Source organism: Pantherophis guttatus, chromosome 3 (genome assembly GCF_059756535.1).
Source record: "Pantherophis guttatus breed Tessera chromosome 3, ASM5975653v1, whole genome shotgun sequence".
In the NCBI taxonomy this organism is placed as follows: Eukaryota; Metazoa; Chordata; class Lepidosauria; order Squamata; family Colubridae; genus Pantherophis; species Pantherophis guttatus.
In genome coordinates this window covers 86,474,391-86,497,966 of record NC_142065.1, presented here as the reverse complement: position 1 = coordinate 86,497,966, position 23,576 = coordinate 86,474,391, and the positions used below count along the sequence as shown (strand labels likewise).

The window sequence follows — 23,576 nt, the reverse complement described above, 5'->3', positions numbered from 1 at the left end:
TGATCAGTTGATATTGGGAATACCTGTTGGACCAGACCAAATACAGGTAGTCTTCAACCTACGACCACAATTGAGCCCAAAAGTTATGTTGCTAAGTGAGAAATTTGTTAAGTGAATTTTGTCCCCTTTTCTTGACGCATTTGTTAAGTGAATCACTGCAGGCGTTAATTTAGTAACACGGTTGTTAAGTGCATCTGACTTCCACAGTGACTTTGCTTGTCAGAAAGACGCAAAAGGCCTTATGACAGGACATGACCACTTCATAAATATGAGTCAGCTGTCAGGCATCCAAATGTAAATCACATGACCATGGGGATGCTGCAACGGTTATAAGTGTGAAAAATGGTCATAAGTCACTTTTTTTCAGTGCCGTTCTACTTTGAACAGTTGTAAGTCGAGGACTACCCGTATAACAGTTGCAAAGTCTTGTCAGATTTGATTCAGGCCCTGATTACAAAACATTTTCTTCTGACCAAAATCTTTGCCTTTTGCTGCTGTGTTATGTGTTTAATAACGATAATGGAATCCAGATCAAATAAAAGTGGGATTCTGCTCTGAGACACTTCAAAGGACTACAGAACTATTTAAAATGCATCTCTAGAAACAAGCTCTCTTCTCTTATTACCAGGGGATGCCTAAAACCATAACAAAAACAGACGCCAGGACCAACAAAAACATTCTTTTCATCTCCTTGTCTTGTATCCTTTTCTTTTAATGTATGATAGTACAATTACCTCGGGGACAGTCATTAATCCTAAGCAAAGTTTTATTAAACTTCAAAATGCACATTTATTTTAAAGCCTCAATCATTTCATATTAATTTCCTAGTGAAATTATTTAGGATCATACCCTTTATTTAAAAAGTAAATGCTAGCAGTCTTGAATAGCTTTGCAATAAAAGGTACGGATAATTCTCGACTCATCATCACAATTGGGACCAGAATTGGTATGGCTAAACAAGGGGGTTGTTAAGCGAGTTGGGCCCAATCTTGCAACCTTTTTTTGCCACAGTTATTAAGTGAATCATGCGATCCTTAAATGAATCTAGCTTCCCTCATTGACTTTGCTTATCGTAAACTGGTCGGGAAGGTTGAAAACGATGATCATTTGACCCTGAGACTCTGCAAACTTTATAAATACCTACTGATTGCCAAGCACACAAATTTTTATTATGTAATTACAGATAGTCCTTGACTTACAACAATTCATTTAGTGACCTCTCAAAGTTACAACGGCATTGAAAAATGTGATTTATGACCGTTTTTCAGTTACAACCTTTGCAGCATCCTTATGGTCACATGATCAAAATTGGCAATTGGGTCATATTTATGACAATTGTAGTGTCTTGGGGTCACATGATCCCCTTTTGTGACCTTCTGATAAGCAAAGTCAATGGGGAAGCCAGATTCACTTAGCAACTGTGTTATACACTGATCAACTGCAGTGGTTCACTTAACAACTGTGGCAAGAAAGATCGTAAGATGGAGCAAAACACAATTAACAAATGCCTCACTTAACAACAGAAATGTTGGGGTCAATTGTGGTCGTAAGTCGAGGACTACCTTTATAGGGATGCTGTGATAGTTGTAAGCTCAGGGGCTGGTTGTAAATAACTTTTTTCATGCTGTTGTAACTTGGGTAAATGGTCACTAAACAAATGGTTGTAAGTCCAGGACTAACTGTCTATGAGCATTCTCAGTCATCCAGGTCCTGGATGTCCCAACGGTGCTTTTTCAAGAGGCAACTGGACTTTCTGGTTTTTCTTTGAAGACGTTTCGCTTCTCATCCAAGAAGCTTCTTCAGCTCTGAAGAAGCTATTTCTGAAGAGCTGAAGAAGCTTCTTGGATGAGAAGCAAAATGTCTTCAAAGAAAAACCAGAAAGTCCAGTTGCCTCCTAAAAAAGCATCTTTGGGACTTCCAGGACCAACTGTATTAGAACTCTATAGTGCCCCCACATTGAAAGGCCAAAAATATGCAAGGCTAAACATGCATCCCTTCTGTCACTTAGAGAAAACCTGACTTTTCCAAAGATCATACTACTTTTCTAGGATCATAAGGGGACTCTTATGATCCTAGAAAAGAAAAAGATGCAGCCACTTTAAAGAGTACAGGTAGTCCTCAACTTACAATGGTTCATTTAGTGAAAGTTTGAAGTTACAACGGCACTGAAAAGGTGACTTATGACTGTTTTTCAAACTTATGACCATTGCAACATCCCCATGGTCATATGATCAAAATTAAGAAGCTGACTCATATTTATGACGGTTGCAGTGTCCCAGGGGCATGTTTTGTTAACCTTTTGACAAGCAAAGTCAATGAGGAAGATTCACTTAACAATCGTGTTACTACGTTAACAACTTCAGTGATTCACTTAACAACTGTGCGAAACAAGGTTGTAAAATGGGATAAAACTCATTTAACAAATGTCTCACTTAGCAACATAAATTTTGGGCTCAATTATGATAGTAAGTCAAGGTCTACCTGGACTGCAGCTGAAACTGTGCTCAGGAACCCCTTTTTAATCTTTCAATCCAAAATGCTGCATTCTAGAACTTAGAAATTTCCCAAGTCATTCCAACATTATTTGACCTTGGTTCATATATTTTCTGCTTAAACAATAATATTTTGAAAGGCATTTTCCGGCCAGGTTAATTTTTAAAAAAAGCCTGCAGAAAAGAATGAAATGTAGTGGTTTTGCTACTATTGAACTGAAAATTTGTTTCACTTGAAGAAAGAGAATTGCACTTTCGTTTTTCTTGAGAAGAACATCACTCCTTAACATACCCAAATTATTTGCAGAAAAGATTACTACCACATTTTTTAGAGTATAAAATACACTTCCCCCCACTAAAAGGGGGTGAGAGTTTGGGTGCGTCTTGTACACCAAATGTAGCTCCGCCCACCCACTGGCCCCCACCCTTTGGCCTCTGCCTCCCAGCAATTTATCTCCTTGCAGCAAGCAGCAATAAGAAACAGCCCATTTCAGCTTCACCACAGTCTAATTAGCACAAGCTGATTGTCCATTGGATCAGCCTCCGGATTCTCAGCTGTTTCAGGCTGCAGGGATTGCCATTGCCTATTGCTGCACGGGCCTCTGCTGCTTGCTGCAAGGAGGTAAATTACTGGGAGCAGATTTTTTTTTGTCTTTGCTAATCAAGCTATGCTGAAAACGAAAATGAAAGTAAAGGTTGCTGTTTGCTGCAACAAGGCAAATTTGGTGGGAGGCAGAGGCAAGAGGATTTCGTTTTCTTGTTTTCCTCACCAAAAAAGCTAGGTGCGCATCTTATACTCCAAAAAATATGATAATATTTCAACAGGAAGGATCAAGCCCCGAGTATTATAAGAAAAAAGAGTATAAAGCAGATTGTAGACCTGCCTAGTCTAGCATTCTGTTCTCACAGTGGTCAACCAGGGAAAATTCAAAACTGAACATGAAAGTACATCTCCCTGTCACAAACTGCCTCTGTAAGAATCAGCTATCATGATTATCATCTACCAATAGCAATATTCTATATGAATCTGTCTATTGACCTATTCAAGCCAATTAATCTGTCAGCTATTGTCATATCCTATCCTAGCGAACTCCAGAATCATTAAAATGAAAAAGTGGTTTCTTTTGCCTTGAGTGTCACTGGATGACTTTGGGACCATCCTACTTTTTGGTGTGATTTATGTATTTCTATCACACCCTCTTAATTGCCTTCCTTCTATACTTAAAAGCCCCCAATAATACTATTTGTTCCCAATAGGAAGATGTTATAGCCCTTTGATGGGTTCATGCAGCTCAGCACTTTGGCAAGCGGTAGTTACCCTAGTCAAAATACTTTTCACCTGCACAACTTTTAGGGCTCTGATTTGTTGAGAATTTAGCAATCGTAAATTTAGCCCAACAGTTGAAATTCTGGTCAGAATTATCCAAATTACATTGTTTTATAATCAGACTTATTTGAAATAAAGTGACTGTCTAGGGTTAGGCAAATATTTTGGAGTGCTAAATACATTTGGAATTGTGTAAACCTGTCATAACTCCTCTCAGGAAATGGTTAGCAAAGCGGGCTGTGCCAATTACAAAATAGTACAAAAATACAATTTACAATAAATTAAGCTGGTAAGAGTTGCTTCTTGCCACTTAAACAATCCAGAGATGTTAGGTCGCATCCCAGTTTATCTTGGTCTTTTGAGGGAGAGGCAGAGGGTCACACACAGATGAAATATAGGGATACAGTCATCCACCATACACTGCCAAACAAATGCCTGTATATCTTTTTTTTTTTAATTTGATTTATATGCCGCCCTTCTCCAGAGACTCAGGGCGGCTTACAATGGGTTAAGAAATAGCCTTCATACTTTTGTATATTTTCCACAAAGTCAGTTTATTGCCCCCACAATCTGGGTCCTCATTTCACCTACCTTAGAAAGGATGGAAGGCTGAGTCAACCTTGAGCCTGGTGAGATTTGAACTTGCAGTAATTGCAGGCAGCTGATGTTAATAACAGTGCTTTAGTCTGTTGCGCCACCAGGGCTCTTAAGAACAGTCTTGTAAATGAGGGAGATGCAGGAAGTTGGCTGGGCTTTGCTGTCCAGCAGTCCAGCCACCCATTTAATCATTTTATATATTACAACAATTTTTTAAAAAAAAATATCAGTGGGTGGAAGAATTCGACAGGTGTCACATTGCATACCTAACATTTTTCTGTTGACCAAGGAAAAATATTCAAAAGCCACAGTAAGTTCATTGAAGGATTTCAAAAATAAGGAGTACATGCTTTGCAGTTTCAAAGAATTGTTCATAGGCAAAATAAATCCAACAAGAGAAATGACTGTGAAAAACAAGTGGTTGAGAGCTAGGCCATGTTGGCACAAAACTGCTGTCTTACATGAAATGTGAGACATTCTACGGGTAGTCCTCGACTTATAACAGTTCGTTTAGTAACCATTCAAAGTTACAACAGCACTGAAAAAAGTGATTTATGTTTCACACAACCATTGCAGCATCCTCATGGTCCTGTGATCAAAATTCCGACACTTGGCACCTGATTCATATTTATGATGGTTGCAGTGTCCCAGGATCATGTGATTTCCCCCCCATGCAACGTTCTGACAAGCAAAGTCAACGGGGAAGCCATATTCACTTAACAACTGTATTACTAACATCACAACTGCAGTGATTCACAGTGGCAAGGCAGGTCGTAAAATGGGACAAAGCTCACTTACCGACTGTCTTATTTAGCAACAGAAATTTTGGGCTCAATTGTGGTCATAAGTAGAGGACTACCTGTATTAGGTCCTACCCTGTATGCAGTGGTGGGATTCAAATAATTTAACAACCAGTTCTCTGCCCTAATGACTGGCTGGGTGGGAGTGGCCATGGTGGGCGTGGCCAGGGGGTGTGACAGGCAGCACTCAGCCTCCTGCATCCCCCTGCGAGCAAAAACGGGCTGCAGGGGGGAAGGACGCACTTCCCCCCCCCCGCGCTCCATTTTGGGCCTAGTAGGCCTCCCTGAAGCCTCCTGGGAGCAAAAACAGGCCATGGGGGGGGGCACTGCACCCCCCCACGCCCCGTTTTAGGCTTAGGAGGCCTACCTGCACTTACCTGCGAGCCAAAATGGGGCGTGTGGGGACTCCTGCAAGGGGCAGGGCCAGTCAGCAATTTAACTAATTCACCCAAACGGCCCAAACCGGTTTGGGCGAATTACCGGCCCACCACTGCATGTATGGCCAATAGGACTCTACCAAATTTGCTGAGAAGAAAAAGAAAATCAGTGCCTACTTGTGGTATAAAGTGGTACGTCCCACATACAGACAAAATGAATGACATCTAGACCAGTAAAGCTTTTGCCAAAATCCTGTAATCTTTAAGGTTTAGTTATTTCACCTCTATTCTAAATTAGAATAGCCTCCTCAACAAAAGCTCCTAAAAGATTTGCTTACATATAATGTAGTGATATAGAAAACATCCTTTGAGGCCAGTTCAATTCATGTCCGTGTTGTCCTCTTGGCAATATAACAGCAGTAATTTACCATTGCACAGTTTTAAATAATATATTTATAGATCATAAATAATAAGAGTGCAGCTTGTGGTCTCCTTCTCCATCCCTAGACGGACTTCTTTCTTTTCTTCTGCATGGTAAGTCCATCCATTGTTCTCACCCCATTCAGTCACCCTGATTTCTGAGAGTTGTCATGGATACGCTATGTGAACTTTTCCAGCCAACTAACTTTCAGTAAACCTAAATACCTTTGGAAAGAATGGACTTTCAGAGGGGGATGGACGAGAGGGAAAGGAAAATAATGAATCCCACTAAAAGTGGCTTATTGGTGTAATCAGACCATGTTTTATTAACTCATCCAATTAAATCAGGGAAAGAATGTCATCACCCACATTGGAATGCTTTTGGGGCAAAATACATTCGAGGCAAAATGATTTAAGTGTCGGAGTTAAAGTGATAGTTAAAATGCCTCCTATGGGACTTTAAGCATGTTCAATTTATCTGGATTGGGTTCAGAACAGGGGTGAAATCCAGCAGGTTCTGACAGGTTTTGGAGAACCGGTAGTGGAAATTTTGAGTAGTTCGGAGAACTGGCAAATACATCTGGCTGATCCCAGAGTGGGGTGGGAATGGAGATTTTGCAATATATCCTTCCCCGCAGGAGTGGGGTGGGAATGGAGATTTTGCAGTATCCTTCCCCTGCCACGCCCACCAAGCCACGCCCACAGAACCGGTAGTAAAAAAAAATTGGATTTCACCACTGGTTCAGAATTATTGGGGCCTCTATTTGCCCCAATAACAAAGGTGAGGTTGACAAAACATATTCACAATGGCATCCAAGGCAGTTTTCAATCTGATTTTAAAATCATGGTAATTCCAGCTGTCCGTATCTCTAGAGATAAAGTATTGCTTTAGCATCAACAGCTCACAATGGCTCTCTAAATCCTTTCTGTTGTCTGGCAGCTTAAGATTTGTATCAGTCCTTCGTAAATGAAAAGAAACAGTTCAGGGTGAATCATAGCCAGAGAAGAAGACTTCTCCTCTTTCTTCCTGCTCTCTAGAGTAGTTTTTCTCAACCTTGGCAACTTAAAGCTGCGTGGACTTCAACTCCCAGAATTCCCCCAGCCAGGAATCCTGGGAATTGAAGTTCACACAGCTTAAAATTGCCAAGGTTGAGAAACACTGCTCTAAAATAAACACAACCTGCGATTCATTATAAAATATTTTATAAAATAAAATAAAATTTGACCAAACAAACAAAACAATATGGTTAGCCGAGTTATAAGTCATTCTTCTTTACCAACTTTCCAAACTGAGTGATATAGACAACTATTCTTCTCCCAAAATCCTATCTTCTAGAGAGACTGATACAAAATGATAGTGAGGCTACCACAGTCCATTTTATTGAAACAAAAACGCAAGCTAGGCAATAAAGGGGTGGCAAGAATAGAAATTAATTAGTATTAACTATAGCAATTATAGCAACTATAGCAATTAAAGATGTTTAAAGGGAGCCTTGGTGACGCAGCGGACTAAAGTGCTGTTAAGTAGCACAATTACTGTGAGTTCAAATCTCACCAGGCTCAAGGTTAACTCAGCCTTCCATCCTTCCGAGGTAGGTAAAATGAGGACCCGGATTGTGGGGGCAATAAGCTGACTTTGTATTAAAAAAAAAAAAGAACACCGCTTGGGGGGGCTGAAAGCCCTACGAAGCAGGTATATACAAAAGTATGAAGGCTATTGCTTAACGCATTGTAAGCCGCCCTGAATCTCCGGAGAAGGGCGGCATATAAATCGAACCAATAAATAAAATAAATAAATTTCTAAGGGTGTACACTGTACTTCATGGAAGAATACCTTGTTTATTCGGCTTTTGGAGCCAGCTGAGTTTACAAGGGGGAAAAAAATCAGATGGGAGCCTTCATGGGAAAATTCCATTGCATCTCAACTTCCATAGTAGTTTTTTTTTAATTTGATATGTTTTTAAAGGCACTCTTACACCTCAATACATACAACAGTTGACAGTTAATGAAGCAAATATCTCTTTTATTAACCTCTCCCAAATGGAAAGTTCATTTTGGTCACATTAATCACTACCAGTTACAAAAACACAAACATGAAACAAATTTCCTGAATAACCAGTGTAAGAGATACATTGGAAATTCAACATCTTGGGTGGGGGTTTATTGAGGGGGGGATGAGAAAAAAAGACACAGCAAAAGCATGAACATTGATACCAATCAGTATTATCTATGCTGTTTCTACTGTGCCATACAAAGTTTACGGAGTACAAAAAAAAAATAAATCAAAAACCCATCCCAGAACAATTCCCAAGGACATTATAATCTAAAATCTGACACAAAATAACAAAGAGAGGCAGGAAAAACTATGATTGTGGCAGTGACTAAGAGTTACTGTAGGGAAGGGCACAATATTAGGGGATCTCATTATGAATCATACAGTATTTATTATTATAAATCCTGAAATCAAATTTAAAATACCATTTCACCAAACCCGTTTTGGCTTGTTACAAATACCTAGCCAATTATCCCAACAGTAAAGTATGCAATCTGTGAGTAGAGGGGGGGGGGAATGCCAATTGTTTAAATGACTCATATCAGCCCTTTGCCATTATATCACGTTCCTAATATATTTTTTTAAAACTCAGAACATCTTTAAATGAGTCCTTCTAACAAGGAGCCCAAAAATCCACCCTTCTCTTTTCCATATATCAAATGATCAGCTCACTCCAGTGTAACAGTCTTTCCTTGTTGTTAGTCATCAGAGTTCACCTACCATCATACATCAGTCTTTGCGGTAATTGTGTTGGGGAAAGTATGCACAATTTTTATGCCCACAGCCCTTAACACATACTCTCCATTTTTACTCACAAAATGCCCAACCAAAGGAGGAACTATCTTTTCAGCATCCAAATCTTTTAGTAATTGAACTGGAAACTTTTAAATTTGATTCTATAGTTTTCTGGATATTTACCTCAATAATCTTAGTGGGACATTGGGTAGACATGCACAGGCATCAACTGAACTAGTTGTTTATTTTTATTATTATTATTGGTTAATCTTTAGTGAGATTCACAGCCTTTGAGGCTGGTTAATAGCTCAGCAGTTCGAGTCCTAACCAAGGACCTAGGAACTGTTAAGGTATCGTCATTATCATTTATTATTGTTATTATTGTTATTATTGTTATTATTGTTATTATTGTTATTGTTGTTGTTATTATTATTATTATTATTATTATTATTATTATTATTATTATTATTTTATCATTTCTTTGACTCCCGAAGGAGTCCCCGAAGTTTGGTAGCCAACATTTTCAGAAATTCGCCCCTGCGTTCTTCCTAGCATTGAGGGAAGCTGACTCGCCTAAAGTCACCCAGTCTGTGGCGTCTGTGCCGAAGACAACACTTGAACTCAGCTCCTGCTAATCCAGCGCCTTAACCTCTAGTCCAGACTGACTCCCAAACCAGCATTAAAGACGATATGAATAGCCTGCGTTGCATAAATGGGTAGATAAACTGTTCTCAAAGTTCTATCAAAAACCGCTATTTCAGAACACACAGAAGGAAAATAAAAATAAAAAAAACCACCCCGGATTTTCAAATTAGAACCCCGCTCTGAATTCCGAATCACTTACTTCTGCGTAAAGGAAAAGGAAAGAGAAGAAAAATGAACTATTTCAGTCCGCTTTCGTCTCCACGAGTTCCTGCTACCACTTAACTCCCGGCGAAATCCGTCAATCCATCCCTCGGTCCAGGAGGAAAAAAAACAACAACACTCGCAACTTCGCGATCAGCAGCCGGACCAACGCTGGGTGGCTTAACCAGCAGCAGCAGCAGCACAGCCAGGACTCTTCCTCCGAGTTAACCTGTCTTTGAGTTTCTGCTGCGCTCTTTCCCAGACCGGCTCCGTCCTCATCCCGGGCATTTGCAAAGCCAAGCAGGAGGCGGCGTCGCTCTTACCTTGCCTGGAGGAGAGGGAGGGGGGGCGGGAGGAACATCGCGAGGGGGCTCGTGCACCGCTGCCAGCGAAGGGGAGCTGCTCTTTCTCTGTCGCGCGCGCGCGCGCGCGCACCATGGGGCGCGAGCTCGTCCCGGGTCTTTTGGCAGCCAGTCAAAAGGTGGCTCGCGCGAGCCGCTGAGGCCAGGGCAGAAGCGTCGCCCGCGGCTCGCTCGGGGTTTCCCACTCCCGAAGCGATCCCACACCGTGGCGAGCGACGCCGGGGGTTGCCCGCTGCCAAGTCGGGCAGCAGCTGCAGACAGTGAAGAGGGCGGAGAACAAGGCGGGCACCGGCCTTCCCAGAGTGATTTAGGGCTGCTCGGCTTCCGCCCCAGCGCCGGGCTGTGGCGGCGGTGGCCCTCTCTACGTGATTGTCATTTGCATAGGGTGACCTCCTCTTACCTGGGGCTCTTTTGGAAAGTGTTTTCTGCAGTCTTCCACGTCTAAAATAATTGTCTTTCCTCTCCCCAAACGAAAAAAAGAGATTTAAAAAAAAATTTTTTTTTACTGCCAGTTCTAATTTTTAATTGCTTAAAAGCATTGTAAGCCACCCTGAGTCTCCGGAGAAGGGCGGCATATAAATCAAACTAATAAAATAAAATAAATAAAATAAATAATTATTCAACTAAGCAGTTGGAAGTGGCAGGGTGTCAGTGAGTCCATTTCCCTCCCTTGCCTGGCATCCAATGCCCACAGGAGAATGTGTCACAACATCCTCTCCGTGCCAGCCAAGAGTTCGTTGCGGGCCAAGCGTCCTTTAACTGCAGCCAACAAAAGAAAACAGCTTCTGTGTATTTTGCTACCCTGGAAAAGGGCAATTTGCACCATCCATCAACTTTGGAAAGTTGGTTGATTCCCATAGCTCATTGCACTGCTGTGCTGCAATCTATGGCAGGCTCTGCCGTTTATTGAGGAGAAGATCTAATCTAAACCGTTTGTCAATCTAATCACAGATTTGGCAACAGGATGAACAGGTAGCATGTTCTGAACCATTCTCATTGTTGTATCTAAACCATGATTTAACATTATCAGTAGTTACTGAAACAATGCATCAAGCAGTTTAAAACTGACTTATTATATGTAATATTGAATTGTGATTTAGACTTACTAATTAACAGGTTTTGATTAGTTGATGAATCTCACATAATTTGAATCTGCACTATTCAAAAGGATACTTCTATTGGAAATAGTCTTAACCGTGAGGATTTCAAACATCATACAGGTGGTCCTCAACATACGACTACAACTGAGCCCAAAATTTCTGTGGCTAAGCAAGGCAGTTGTTAAATGAGTTTTGCCTCATTTTATGATCTTTTTGCCACAGTTGTTAGGGAAATCACTGCAGCTGTTAAGTGAATCATGCAGTCATTAAACAAATCTGGCTTCCCCAATTGACTTTGCTTGTTGGAAACCAGCTGGAAAGGTTATAAATGATGATCACATGACAATGCAACTGTCATAAATACATGCCAGTTGCCATGTGCTTGAATTTTGATCACATGATCAGGGGGATGCTGTAACGGTTATAAGTGTGAAAACTGGTCATATCTCATTTCATTGCCATTGTAACTTCAAACAGTCACTAAATGAATGATTGTAAATCGAGGGCTACTTGTAGTTAAAAAGGAACTTTGGAGGAAATAAGTTTTTTATTATCTTGTGTATGTTGGCTCTGGTTTTTTTGTTGTTGTTGTTCATCAGAAAAAGGAAAGGAAATGATAGTTGGAAAGCCATTACAAGGTGATTGGGATATCAACCAGAAAGGAAAAGAACTTGCAGAGCATTGTCTAAAATCTGGACAATTATAGATAAGCTTAACAATAGATTAGGCTTTGGAAGGTTGGAGAATTTGTAGTACTCCAGAATTTGCTGGAAAAGAGATGTGGGACACTGGAAATTGTAATTCAGCACATCTCTATGTCACTGATTTTTCAATCTGTTGAGGCCATAGCTTCTCCATTCTTGGGTGAATGAAACAAGCCAAAGTCATAGTTTCTCACTTTTGCTGATATCATAAACCATGGTTAAAAAGTCACATTTGTACCCATGATACATCACAGTTAACAGAAAAAAAGAAGCAAGCTTTTCCAGTTTATTTCTCTCAGCTCTGATAAAGAAAAAGAGAACATCAGAAATTCTTATGATTAAGCATACAGTTAAATTATAATTTCAAGGATTAGATATCATAAAACCACATTTGGAAGAAAATCTTTTAAATGTCTTAAGTGTTAGGAAAAAAGAAGGGAGAAATCACATAAACTATAAACATTTTGTTATTTTATAAATCTGAGAGTACAAACCATACAATATTTAATAATATTGTATTCCCCTCTCATAAGGGGAAAAAAGTAAGAAGTAAAAATAACAGGCAGCCTCAACCCGGAAAAAAAAAAGTTGCAAACTGTTTCAAGTCTTATTGCATAATTTCCTTGTTTGTAAATCTTGGGAGAGAATATTATTCACCCAGATTCTCACAGGAAAATGTGAACACGATGTGGGGAATGGTGGCCTATATATCATGCAAATTAAGATCATAGATGAGGTAAATGTCATATAAATTTAATAAATAAACAAATAAGGCATCTACCTATTTCTGATAAGACATCATACACTGCACAAGCTTAGGTAAATCTAAATGTTAAAGGTTCTTCCTGATGGTTGAAGTGAAGTGTTGTCTTTTCTTCTGAGTCCAAGAAAACAGCTCCGGCATAGATTTTGCTGACCTCATTGCCAGTCTCAATTCTGTTCTGACTTGCAATTGAAGGATACTATTCTTATTTCCCATGCATGGAAGCCTGCATTTCCTCTCCGTCCATCTCCATCCCTTTTCAAGCACCAGGAGAACAATCTGCCAGTCACAGCATGACAGTGACCGCCCATGGTTTTGACAGATAGATAGACCTACAGATTTAGCTACTTATTGGACCTTGCTCCCTCTTTACCTATCACCCTTTCCCAGTCTGGGAATCAGCTGTCTGGTTGATGGATGAGTTGTGTAAACCAGCTCTTACTTTTCTGCTTCACTGTTCAATCATCCTGCCAATCATTTATTGTTGTGCCTATGTTTGAGCACGAGTTCACAACTTTTCTAGAAAAGCAGTAAAACCTGCATTCAAAAACAGCCCAAACAATAGGTGACAAGGATTATCTGTGTGTAGTCATGAAGGAGCAGAGAGGAAGCTAGGGGTTTTTTCTCCTACATCAGGGGTGTCAAACTCACATCATCACGGCAGCGTCACGTGACATATCAAGTCTTTTTTCCCCCTATGCTAAACCAGGCATGGGCGTGGCCAGTGTGTGACGCATCCGGCCCATGGGCTGCAAGTTTGACAGCTCTGTCCTACATGAAATACACACATACACTCCTCTCTTTAGCTGCTTTTTGGGCTGTGCTGATCCAGATGTTTGAGCCAGGAATCAGCTTTGAACCTTGACATATGTATTTATTCATTCTATTTATATGCCACCTATCTCATTGTAGCAGTGACTGGGTGGTTCACAGCATGGCAAACAGATAAAAAAGAAAATACAAAATTATTAAAACTTAACAAGGCTGTCATAGACTGCCTAATCAAAGTGGCCAACAGGAGCTGGACTGCATCGTCACTGAGCTGCTGCTGCTGATGCACTGAAAAAAGTTACTTGTGACCATTTTTCATGCTTATGACCATTGCAGCATACCCATGGTCACATGATTTACATTTGTATGCTTGCAAACTGGCTCATATTTATGACGGTTGCAGTGTCCAGGGGTCATGTGATTATCTTCTGTGACCTTCTGACAAGCAAAGTCAATGGAGAAGCCAGATTCACTTAACAACCATATTACCAATTTAACAACTGCAGTGATTCACTAAACAAATGTGTCAAGAAAAATTGTAAAATAGGGCAAAACTCATTTAACAAATGTCTCACTTAGCAACATAAATTCTGGGGTCAGTTGTGGTCGTACTTTGAGAACTGCCTGTATCTCCTGCTGAATCATCAGCTCGATGACTACTGAAGCATAGATATCATTGAAACAAGAATGCTGGCTTGTGTCAGGAAAAGATGGAAAACACTGTTCCCACCCACATTGATGCAGAAAGAGACAAAGTTAGTTGGCCCTAGCTTTGGGAGGAAGGCTGTGTGCTGAGTGCATGACCTTAAACATTGGTTAATGAGGCATCCTTGAAATTAATTTAGAGAGACATGCAGACAAACTCAAACTGGCTGATTTAATGTTATCACACTGACCAGCAGCATCTCACTATGATATCTGTTCTATCCTGACGTGCTGACTGGCGGCACCCAGGGGGAGAGCCTTCTCTGTGGGGGCACCTACCCTCTGGAATGAGCTGCCCCCGGAGATACGGCGGATCCCGGATCTTTGCACCTTTCGCCATGCCCTAAAGATGTTTTTATTCCAACAAGCCGGGCTGGCCTAATTCTTTTAAATTGTTTTAATTTTTAAATTGTTTAATTATGGGTCTTATTCAGGGGTGCTTTTAATTGTGGGCCAAATTAATTTAATTGGATTTTAATACTGTTTTTTAAATTTTGTATTTCTTGTGTTTTATCTGTTAGCTGTTCGCTGCCCCAAGTCCTTTGGGAGAAGGGCGGTATATAAATATAAACAATAAATAAATAAATAAATAAGTTATTGAACTTGGGCTTTCTGCAACTAAAACACCTGTTCTTCTACCATGTAGTCAATGGAAAAGATCTTTGGCTAAATGTGTGCTTAATTTTAGACATATACATCCTGATTGGAATCTAGCATTGGGACATAGACTGTGAGGTTCTAATGGGAATCAAGAAACAACAGTTCCACTAGGCTTGAAACTTGTCCACCCTCAAATTACAGTAACTCCTTTCTCAAATCCTTACTTAGTCTCCAACAAAATGCAGAGATCTCTGTATGGGAAATCAAATTATGAGAAGAGTATTGTAGCAGCAGGATAAAAATCTCACTCTGATGATTAAGTGAATTATTACTATAGAAATGGCTAATGGTTATTATTTGATATGAGTTAAAATTTGATATAACTATGAAATATTTTACTGAACCATTTAAAGAAGTTGGAAATCACTTATTGTTTCTTTTGTTTCCTCACTTCAACTCCCTCCACCCCCCTTTCCCTCCCCCTTTTTCCATTGTCTTTATTTATATTTGTATTTATAGTAAGAAAATCTTTCAATGAAAAATGTAATTGAAAAAAGCTCTATCCCTTTTGTACATGTGTTATAATACTGCGGATATGTGCAAAAGGGACAGAGTTTGCAGCACGACAGTCCCACAATGCTTTCGTCCTTCTGCAGTCCCCTCTAACTCCGATGAAAGAACACATCTGCATAATCTTCTCTAAATACCTCCTTTCATCTTCGATCCCATAGAAAGGTACCAAGGAATATTAGGTTGGAAGCAGCGTTCCCCAGCTTACTGCCTTTCAGAAGACAATTTTTCCCAGAATAGGCTTACTGTATTATGATCTAAATTCCCAGGCTATTCCAGCATGTCTGGAAAGCACCAGACTGAGAAAGCTTGGTTTGATGCTGAACTCATACACAGGTCTTATATAGATTTTAGACTGCATAATACTTCATGCATCAATTTCTTTAATCTCTCTGCCTGGAGTTATACCCTGTCCAAGAGTGAGTAGGTGTAGATGCACCAGCTCCAGTCATTGTCTTTTGTTTTTTGGATTTAATTAAAAGCCTCTCAGTAATCCTCTCTTTTACCAATTGGCTATTTATAAAGGCTTCATCATCTTACAGGACCTGAATTTCCAGATTCATTCCTTTTTCTTCAAGGTTATGCCCTCTTGCTACCAACTTTTCTCAACTCCTACATGCTAGCAGCTGTCTGAGAGGAGTCCCTGTTTTGCCTCAGGTTATGATGTTTTGTAGCTGTGTTGTCTTCCGTAATCCCAAACAACGCCCCATTGCTGCTGCTTTTTTTTTTTTTTTGTCTGAGTTCATAAACCAGTAGCCCAAGGGCTTTGCAATTACCACAGGGATAATTACTCTGTTTTAGCCTAAGAAGCACCTTTCTAAATATTTCTTGGTCAGCAATATGAATTTTTGAACTTTGTTAGAAGATTTGATTGCTTAGGAAGAAACACTAACAGAACCATTTTTAAATATCTTTCCCCAAGATTGTTCCGTTTTATATATATATATATATTGCTCAAAGAAATTAGTGCAACAACTCTTTTTGTCTCCAGCTGCAACTGAATGTCGGCTATTCACACAACATCCAGTTATTAGGAAGAACATTCAAGCATGCTGCTACGTGCCTTCTGGATTGCTCATTTTTGCTTCTTCCTGCCCATAAGATTGGATAAGCAAATCAGGAAGCCTGTTCTCCTTCCTTTGTTCTTTCTCTCATAACATTTCATAAAGTTGGATTTGATCTTGGCTTCTGATTCTGGCTGGTTTGGGCAGGAAGAATCAGGAATCTAAGCCCACAGTTAAACACCCATAAACGGAAGGTTTTTAAATGATTAAGGAAGGTCCCAAACTAAAAGCCAAGAGACTGAGTTCTAGTCCTGTTTTAGGCATGAAAGCCAGATGGATGACTTTGGGTCAGTTACTCTTGCTCAGCCAGTGTTGAGGCTGGTGGTGAAAAAGAGGAGGAAGGAGGTATGTTAGATATGTTCACCACCTGGAGTTATCTGTTCAAATAAAAGCAGAATAAAGCATCTAAAAAATTCCATTAATAGGAGGAATCAAGCAAAAATAGTCACTCAACTCTAATAAGGCAGAAGTTTTTTTTAATGTATTATATTTGTAGATTGTATGATTGTAGAATCATTGTAGATCAATTACTTGCATTGTTCAGTGTCTGTAGGCATCTGCATAGAGTGTCAAAGGGAGGCAAGGGATATAATATAATACCATTGCATAAGGGACAAGGCTTATGTAATTTGCATCAGTTGTGTTGAACACAATATGCACAAATTGTAATTATTTCATATTTCATATGTCATTTATAGACAAATGCCTCTTTGTAAAATTTATGAGTTCTGATACGGTTGACAATCACAATAATATCAAGCAGAAATTTTAAAAATTAAGGAATTCTTGAGCAACCTACTTTTAACCAAGTACTATTCTTTCTATCCACGCATTATATTATATTCTAATGCTATCCCTTCATTTCTAGATTCTCAATGTGACAACATTAACTGAAGAAGTGTTCCGTGATAAACCATATTTTAACTGGGAAAGCATTAAAAGATTCAGAACAAATTAAGATAATAAACTACAGTTAATTTTCTGCTATATTTTTTTTATCTTAAGGCAAAGCTGCTCAAGATATCCTTGAGAAAGGAAAAGGCAGTGTAAGGCCAGGGCACACAGCTGCAAGATATGGCATATTTCATCTAATTAAGCAGAGATAGTTCTAATCAAACAGCAGCCATTATCCATTTCTAGTACCCATTGTGTTTTAGAATTACATAGCCAATTTCAGTGAGTGTGAGATTATTAGAGAATTGCTAGTGCAGAATAGGAATAGATCTAAAAGAAAAGCAATTATGTTTATATAATCAAAAAGTTCTGCTCTTTTTATCAAGAGCCTGTTAGGAATAACTCTGTGAAATACATCACAATAATTCCTTTCTGACACACAAAAAATATTGTAGTAGAGATTAACCAGCAACTCATACCATACTGGAATATGTCCAAATTTCCTAATTATCTCAGAAAAATTATGTGGTAGCTCAGCATTTGGTAAAATCCTTGTGTCAACAATTAAGAAGCTGAGATGAAGGGCTATTTCTGGTTACTCTTCTAAAAAATATACAGGTAATTGTTACATTCAAAAAGAAAACAAAGTCTACTGCAAATCTATATCCAGAGGCCTTTTTGAATTATTCCTCTTTATTATGTATATAAAATGATGTCACTCTGGACCTACTCCATCCTTAAAGCATCCTCCACACACTTCAAGTTCAGATCAATTAATTCCAGATGCATTTAAAGTTGCAAGGCAGCTCAAGTCCTCTTAGGGCTGATGCAAAAAATCCACTTAGAATATAAAGGGTAGGAGTAATGCATGGGAGATGCATCACATCCAAATGTACCAGGCAGTGAATGTACCAGGCAGTGAAGAAAAGGTACTCCAGTTGTCAACATGTTGGTAATACCTTATAGCCAGGAGACTAAGACCTACAAAGCAGTGGTGGTATTTAGCCGGTTCTATCCGGTTTTGGCAAACTGGCAGCGGTGGCTGCGGGAGGCTCCGCCCAACCACCTGGACATCATCATGTCCTGTTTTTGATGCTCTGCATGCGCAGAAGGTCCTGCGCATGCGCAGAGGAGTTGCTCGTGAGCAAAGCGAGCACGCACGCACACTCACATTTGCGAACCAATAGCAAAGGTAAGTCAATACCACCCCTGCTACAAAGGCAAATTTTCCTTGGTTGGAATTTCTCTTGTAATTTACCAAAATGACTTCCCAGAGATTTAATTCTACTTTATAAAAGGATCAGTAAAAAACTAGAAACATCAGTTTTGTGGTAGGCCCAGATCACTGCTCATTTATTTATTTTATTTTATTTTATTTTATTTTATTTTATTTCGAATTTATATACCGCACTTTCTCCCGAGGGACTCAGGGCGGTGTACAGCCAGATAAAAACATACAATACAAACATTAAGAACAATTAAAAGGATATATATTAATTTGGCCCCAATTTAAGCATACAAAGCAATTAAAAATATTTAAAAATATATTAAAAAATATGTTAAGCCAGCCCAGCTTGCTGAAAAAAGAAAGTTTTAAGGGCACGGCGGAAGGCACCGAGGTCTTGGATTCTCCTTATCTCTGGGGGCAGCTGATTTCAGAAGGTAGGTGCCCCCACAGAGAAGGCCCTCCCTCTGGGGGTCACCAGCCTACATTGTTTGGCTGATGGCACCCCAAGGAGGCCCTCTCTGTGGGAGCGCACAGGTCGGTGGGAGGTCATCGGTAGCAGCAGGCGGTCTCGAAGATAACTAGGTCCTATGCCATGGAGCGCTTTAAAGGTCACAACCAACACCTTGAAGCGCACCCGGAAGACCACTGGGAGCCAGTGCAGCTCACGCAGGAGTGGTGTTATGTGAGAGCGTCAGGCTGCTCCCATGATTACCCGCGCGGCCACATTCTGGACCAGTTGGAGCCTCCAGGTGCTCCTCAAGGGGAGCCCCATGTAGACAGCATTGCAGTAGTCCAGGCACGAGGTGATGAGGGCGTGGGTGACTGTGCACAGGGAATCCCGATCAAGAAAGGGCCGCAACTGGCAAATCAGGCGAACCTGACAGAAGGTCCCCCTGGCTACAGCCGTCAGATGTTCCTCCAAGGACAGCTGCATATCCAGGAGGACTCCCAGATTGTGCGCCCTCTCCATGGGGGCCAAAGACTCGCCCCTGATAGTCAGTGATGGAGTCAATTGACTATATCAGGATGCCGGGAATCACAGCCACTCAGTCTTGGAAGGGTTGAGTCTGAGCCTGTTCTTCCCCATCCAGATCCGCACAGCCTCCAGGCACTGGAACATCACTTCAAGGGCATCGTTGGGGTGGCCTGGGGTGGCGATGTACAGCTGGGTGTCATCAGCGTACTGATGGTACTTCACCCCAAAGCCACGGATGATCTCACCCAGCGGCTTCACATAAATATTGAACAGAAGGGGCGAGAGGATTGACTCCTGAGGCACTCCACAAATGAGAGGCCTTGAGGTCGACCTCTGCCCCCCTGCCAACACGAACTGCGACCGGTCTGAGAGAAAGGAGGAGAACCACTGTAACACGGTGCCCCCCATCATTTATGTGATGATGTTCCTATAGAATGGGACACAGATTGATGTAGTGGTTAAGGCAGGCTAGAAACTGGGAGACGGGAGTTCTAGTCACACCTTGGACATGAAACCAGCTGGATGACCTTGGGCCAGTCACTTTCTCTCAGCCCTGGGAGGAAGGCAAGAAGAAACCATTTCTGAAATCTGGCCAAGAAAAATAGTTAGGCCAAGAAAAATAGTTAGGCTAGTGTTGGAGTCAACACTGCTTTAAAGGCAACAAAACAACACATCTGCACCCTTCCAAGAATATTGATATTTTTTCCTCCTTGGTTTCCTTCCCAAATCAGCAACATATGGACTGGGCCTCCATTTCTGAGTAGCACTAGGCAGAATATAATTGCAAAGATGTGTGTGCATTTTGTAAGATTGATAATGAGAAGGAGACAATGTGCATTTGTACCACTTTGTAAGGCCTTGGTAAGACTACACGTGAAATACTGCATCCAGTTTTGGCCACCGCAATATAAAAGAAAGTGATAAGTCTCTAAAAAGAAGAACAGAGAAGAACAATAAGGATGGTTAGGGGGCTGGAGGCTTAAAGATATGAAGAAAGGTTTCAGCAGTTGGGTATATCTAGTCTAGGGAAAAGAAAGACTAGGGGCAACATGACAGCAGTGTTCCAATATTTAAGGGGCTTCCACAAAGAAGAGGGGATCAATGTACTTTCCAAAGCACCAGAAGGCAAGACAAGAAACAATGGTTGGTTGGAAACTAACCAAGGAGAGAAACAACCTAGAAGTAAGGAGAATTTTTCTGACAGTAAGAACAATAAACCTGTGGAAAGACTTGCCTTCAGAAGTTGTGGGTCCTCCGTCATCAGGGGCTTTTAAAAAGAGAGTGGACAGCCATTTCTCTGAAATGATATATGATCTCCTGCTTGAGCAGGGGGTTAGACTAGAAGACCCCTAAGGTCCCTTCCAACTCTGTTATTTTGTTATTCTATGTAAAAGCTAAAACAGGCTAATGTTGACTTTAGACAATAGAGAGATTTTTGGCCATATGACCCTTCAGAAAGTGTAACATGTTTTCTCAGATCCATACTGAGTTCAGTGGAGTTTACTGTCCAGTAAATACAAAGAGAGATGCAACTTTGAACCCGGAAAATGACAGTCCAGTTTTATTATTTTTATATTATTCATGTCTGTCTCACTTTTTCAACTCAGACCAAAACAGTTGTTGCAAACAGTTTGGAAAAGCCTTCAAGCTTAAAAGAATTAAGGCCTATTTGCAACAAGATATAAACAGCAGCACAAAGAAACCACAAAGACCCAAGGATTATAATTGAGTAAGTAGAATAAGGAAATCCTCTCTTTAGTTACCTTTTTTGACATCCTTAGAGATAAACCTTATTTATTCTCTGCCAGAGAAGGAAAGTTACTTTCTTACTAGCACCACAGTGAATGTGTTATGACTTCATTTTTCCTGATAGCAAAATTAATTTTTTTGCTCCCTTTTCTTTGAAACAATGAGACTCAATGAACTATAGATTATTTTACTTGGACAGTTCTCTCTGTCCTCCTCAACCTTATCACTGAAGTTAGAGCAGCTGACACTCAAGGACAATCCCTGCAAATGAACAAATCTCTGACAGTTGATGCTTGCAGAATGATTATTATAAATACTGTCATTCTCCTGGCAGTACTACAGATAAAAATCAATAGATAAAGAGTGCCCCAAATTCGGCTCAGGTATCATCCCCTCCTCCTCCTGCCTTCTTCAGATCTTATACTAAATACTTTGGCTGCTTTATGTAAGCCTCTTATGTTTTGCCAGCAATGCAGAGTGGGATCAAACGTTTTTATCTGAAATTTCCCATCAAGCAGTATATTAAAAATGAAAACAAATGAGAGGGTTTTACTCTCTTTCCCTCTTCTCTCTTTCTTTCTCTCTCTCTCTCAAAAAAAGTCTAGACCCAAATTTGGAAGGTGGATAGAAAATCTGTCCAAGTGGCTCATCTACAAAGGAGAGATGAAGGTTTGATGGATTTGGAAACAAACCGACAAATCCTATCTGTTCTATAAGACAAGAGCTATTGTATTATTATTATTTTTTTGAAACAAAGATATTTGAGCACTTCTTTCAGTATCCAAATAGATGCCTTTTCCACCTGCCAGTTAGGACCTTGCAAAAAAAATGGAACTTTTGCATATCTCTATTCCCAAACCTTCTGATTCTCGTATAAAACATCTGGATATTTTGACAGTTTAAATATATGTTCCCTGCCTTCCCTTCTTTGCAACTCTCCTCTTTTGTATAGTGACAAGCTCAGCAGGTGTGAAATCGACCAGAGTTTTAATTAGCAATAGATCATCTATAATGATCTGTTCCAGGCCATTTGGATTTTGTTTATTGTTTCCATGGCTTGTCAGTTTCAGAAGAGCAACTGCTTTGAAGCAGAAGGAACAACAAAACAATGATCGTGTCTTAAACACTGAGCAAATCACAGCTCTTAGGACACAACATTGTTTGATCAACAGGGAACCTGTCTTTGTCAATATCAAGACTGTTTCTTATCTACTCACTCCCTCACTCTCCTAGTTGAAGATCACCATGTGAATAATGCAGGTGTGCAGAAGTGTTGAGAAATGAGTTAACATATAAATATTCCAAGAATGCATATTGTTTGATGCATCCAATTCTGTCAGATCTCACTTAATGAGGGGGAAAGATAGCATGAATTTGAGTTCCCTTAGTGCAGACCTAGACATGAAGTATGAAGTGTATGGTTCTCACAAAATATAGTATGCATGAAGGACAAGAGTACCTTTAACCCATTCCTTTCATTACAGGTGTGTGTGAATTAGTTACCAGTACCTATATGTATGCTTGACACTTCCCAGATATTTCCAGAGATGTGTAAAACTTGGCTGGCCTTGATAACTTTACTTCCTTAATTGTCACCCCCAAGAAAAAGTTTTCATTTCATTCTTGGTGTTATGAAGATACTCAGGAATGGCAAGAAGGATTTGCCCCTAATTCTGAACAGCAGAATACGCTAATACCAAAATAAATAAATAAATAAATAAATAAATAAATAAATAAATAAATAAATAAATAAATAAATAAATAAATAAATAAATAAATAAAATAAAAATCAATCCCTTCTGTCCTTAAGTCTCCTGCAGAAGCACAAATATTTTTGAAACTCATGAGATGGAGGGAAAATTGGAAAGAAGTTTTCAGGAAGCTGCATGGAATTCCTAGAGCTACTCTGCTCACACAGGAGGGAAATTAAGTGAATAGACAAATGGATAGGGATGCAGAGACATAAACCTGACTTTGCTCCTATTCTTGCCCTAATCATCTGTTATTAGAGGGTGATAGGATTACTCAAACATTCTGATAATAGAGTTTTCCAAGGATTATCAGTCTAGTCCATAAACACCATGTTAAAAGTTTGGAATCAGTACAGACCTATTCCCTCTTGCTTTGCTATTAAATATTTATTTTCATGAACAGGAAAGGACTAAGAAATCATCTAATTGCAGAAACAAATCACATCGAGTACAGGGTTAGATTATCAACAAGAAAACAATAAAAACTGTTGACACTTTTTTTCTTCAGAATGGCTAGAACTTCCCAACTGGTTTCAAAACCTTCAAATAAATTTTAGTATATAGGTGATCCTTGGCTATGATGGCAGTTGGGACCAGAATTGCTATAACTAAGTGACACCATCATAAAATGCAAAGTCACGTGACTGTGCTGTTTGCAATGGTAATTCTGGCCGTCCTGGTTACTGTCCAGG

At 40.0% G+C, this 23,576-nt stretch overlaps 1 protein-coding gene across 2 annotated transcripts in view; it reads right to left on the bottom strand.

The window, feature by feature from the left end:
- The window catches only part of BCAR3 (BCAR3 adaptor protein, NSP family member), a 93,557-nt gene extending 83,229 nt beyond the window's left edge, over positions 1–10,328 (bottom strand). The window contains exon 1 of one of the 2 annotated variants that reach the window (XM_034437305.3): positions 9,646–10,328. The gene's annotated coding sequence lies outside the window, so the exon portion shown is untranslated. The remainder of the gene's footprint in view (positions 1–9,645) is intronic. The other variant, XM_087891112.1, reaches the window with a different exon arrangement.
- Between the last annotated feature and the right edge of the window lie 13,248 nt (positions 10,329–23,576).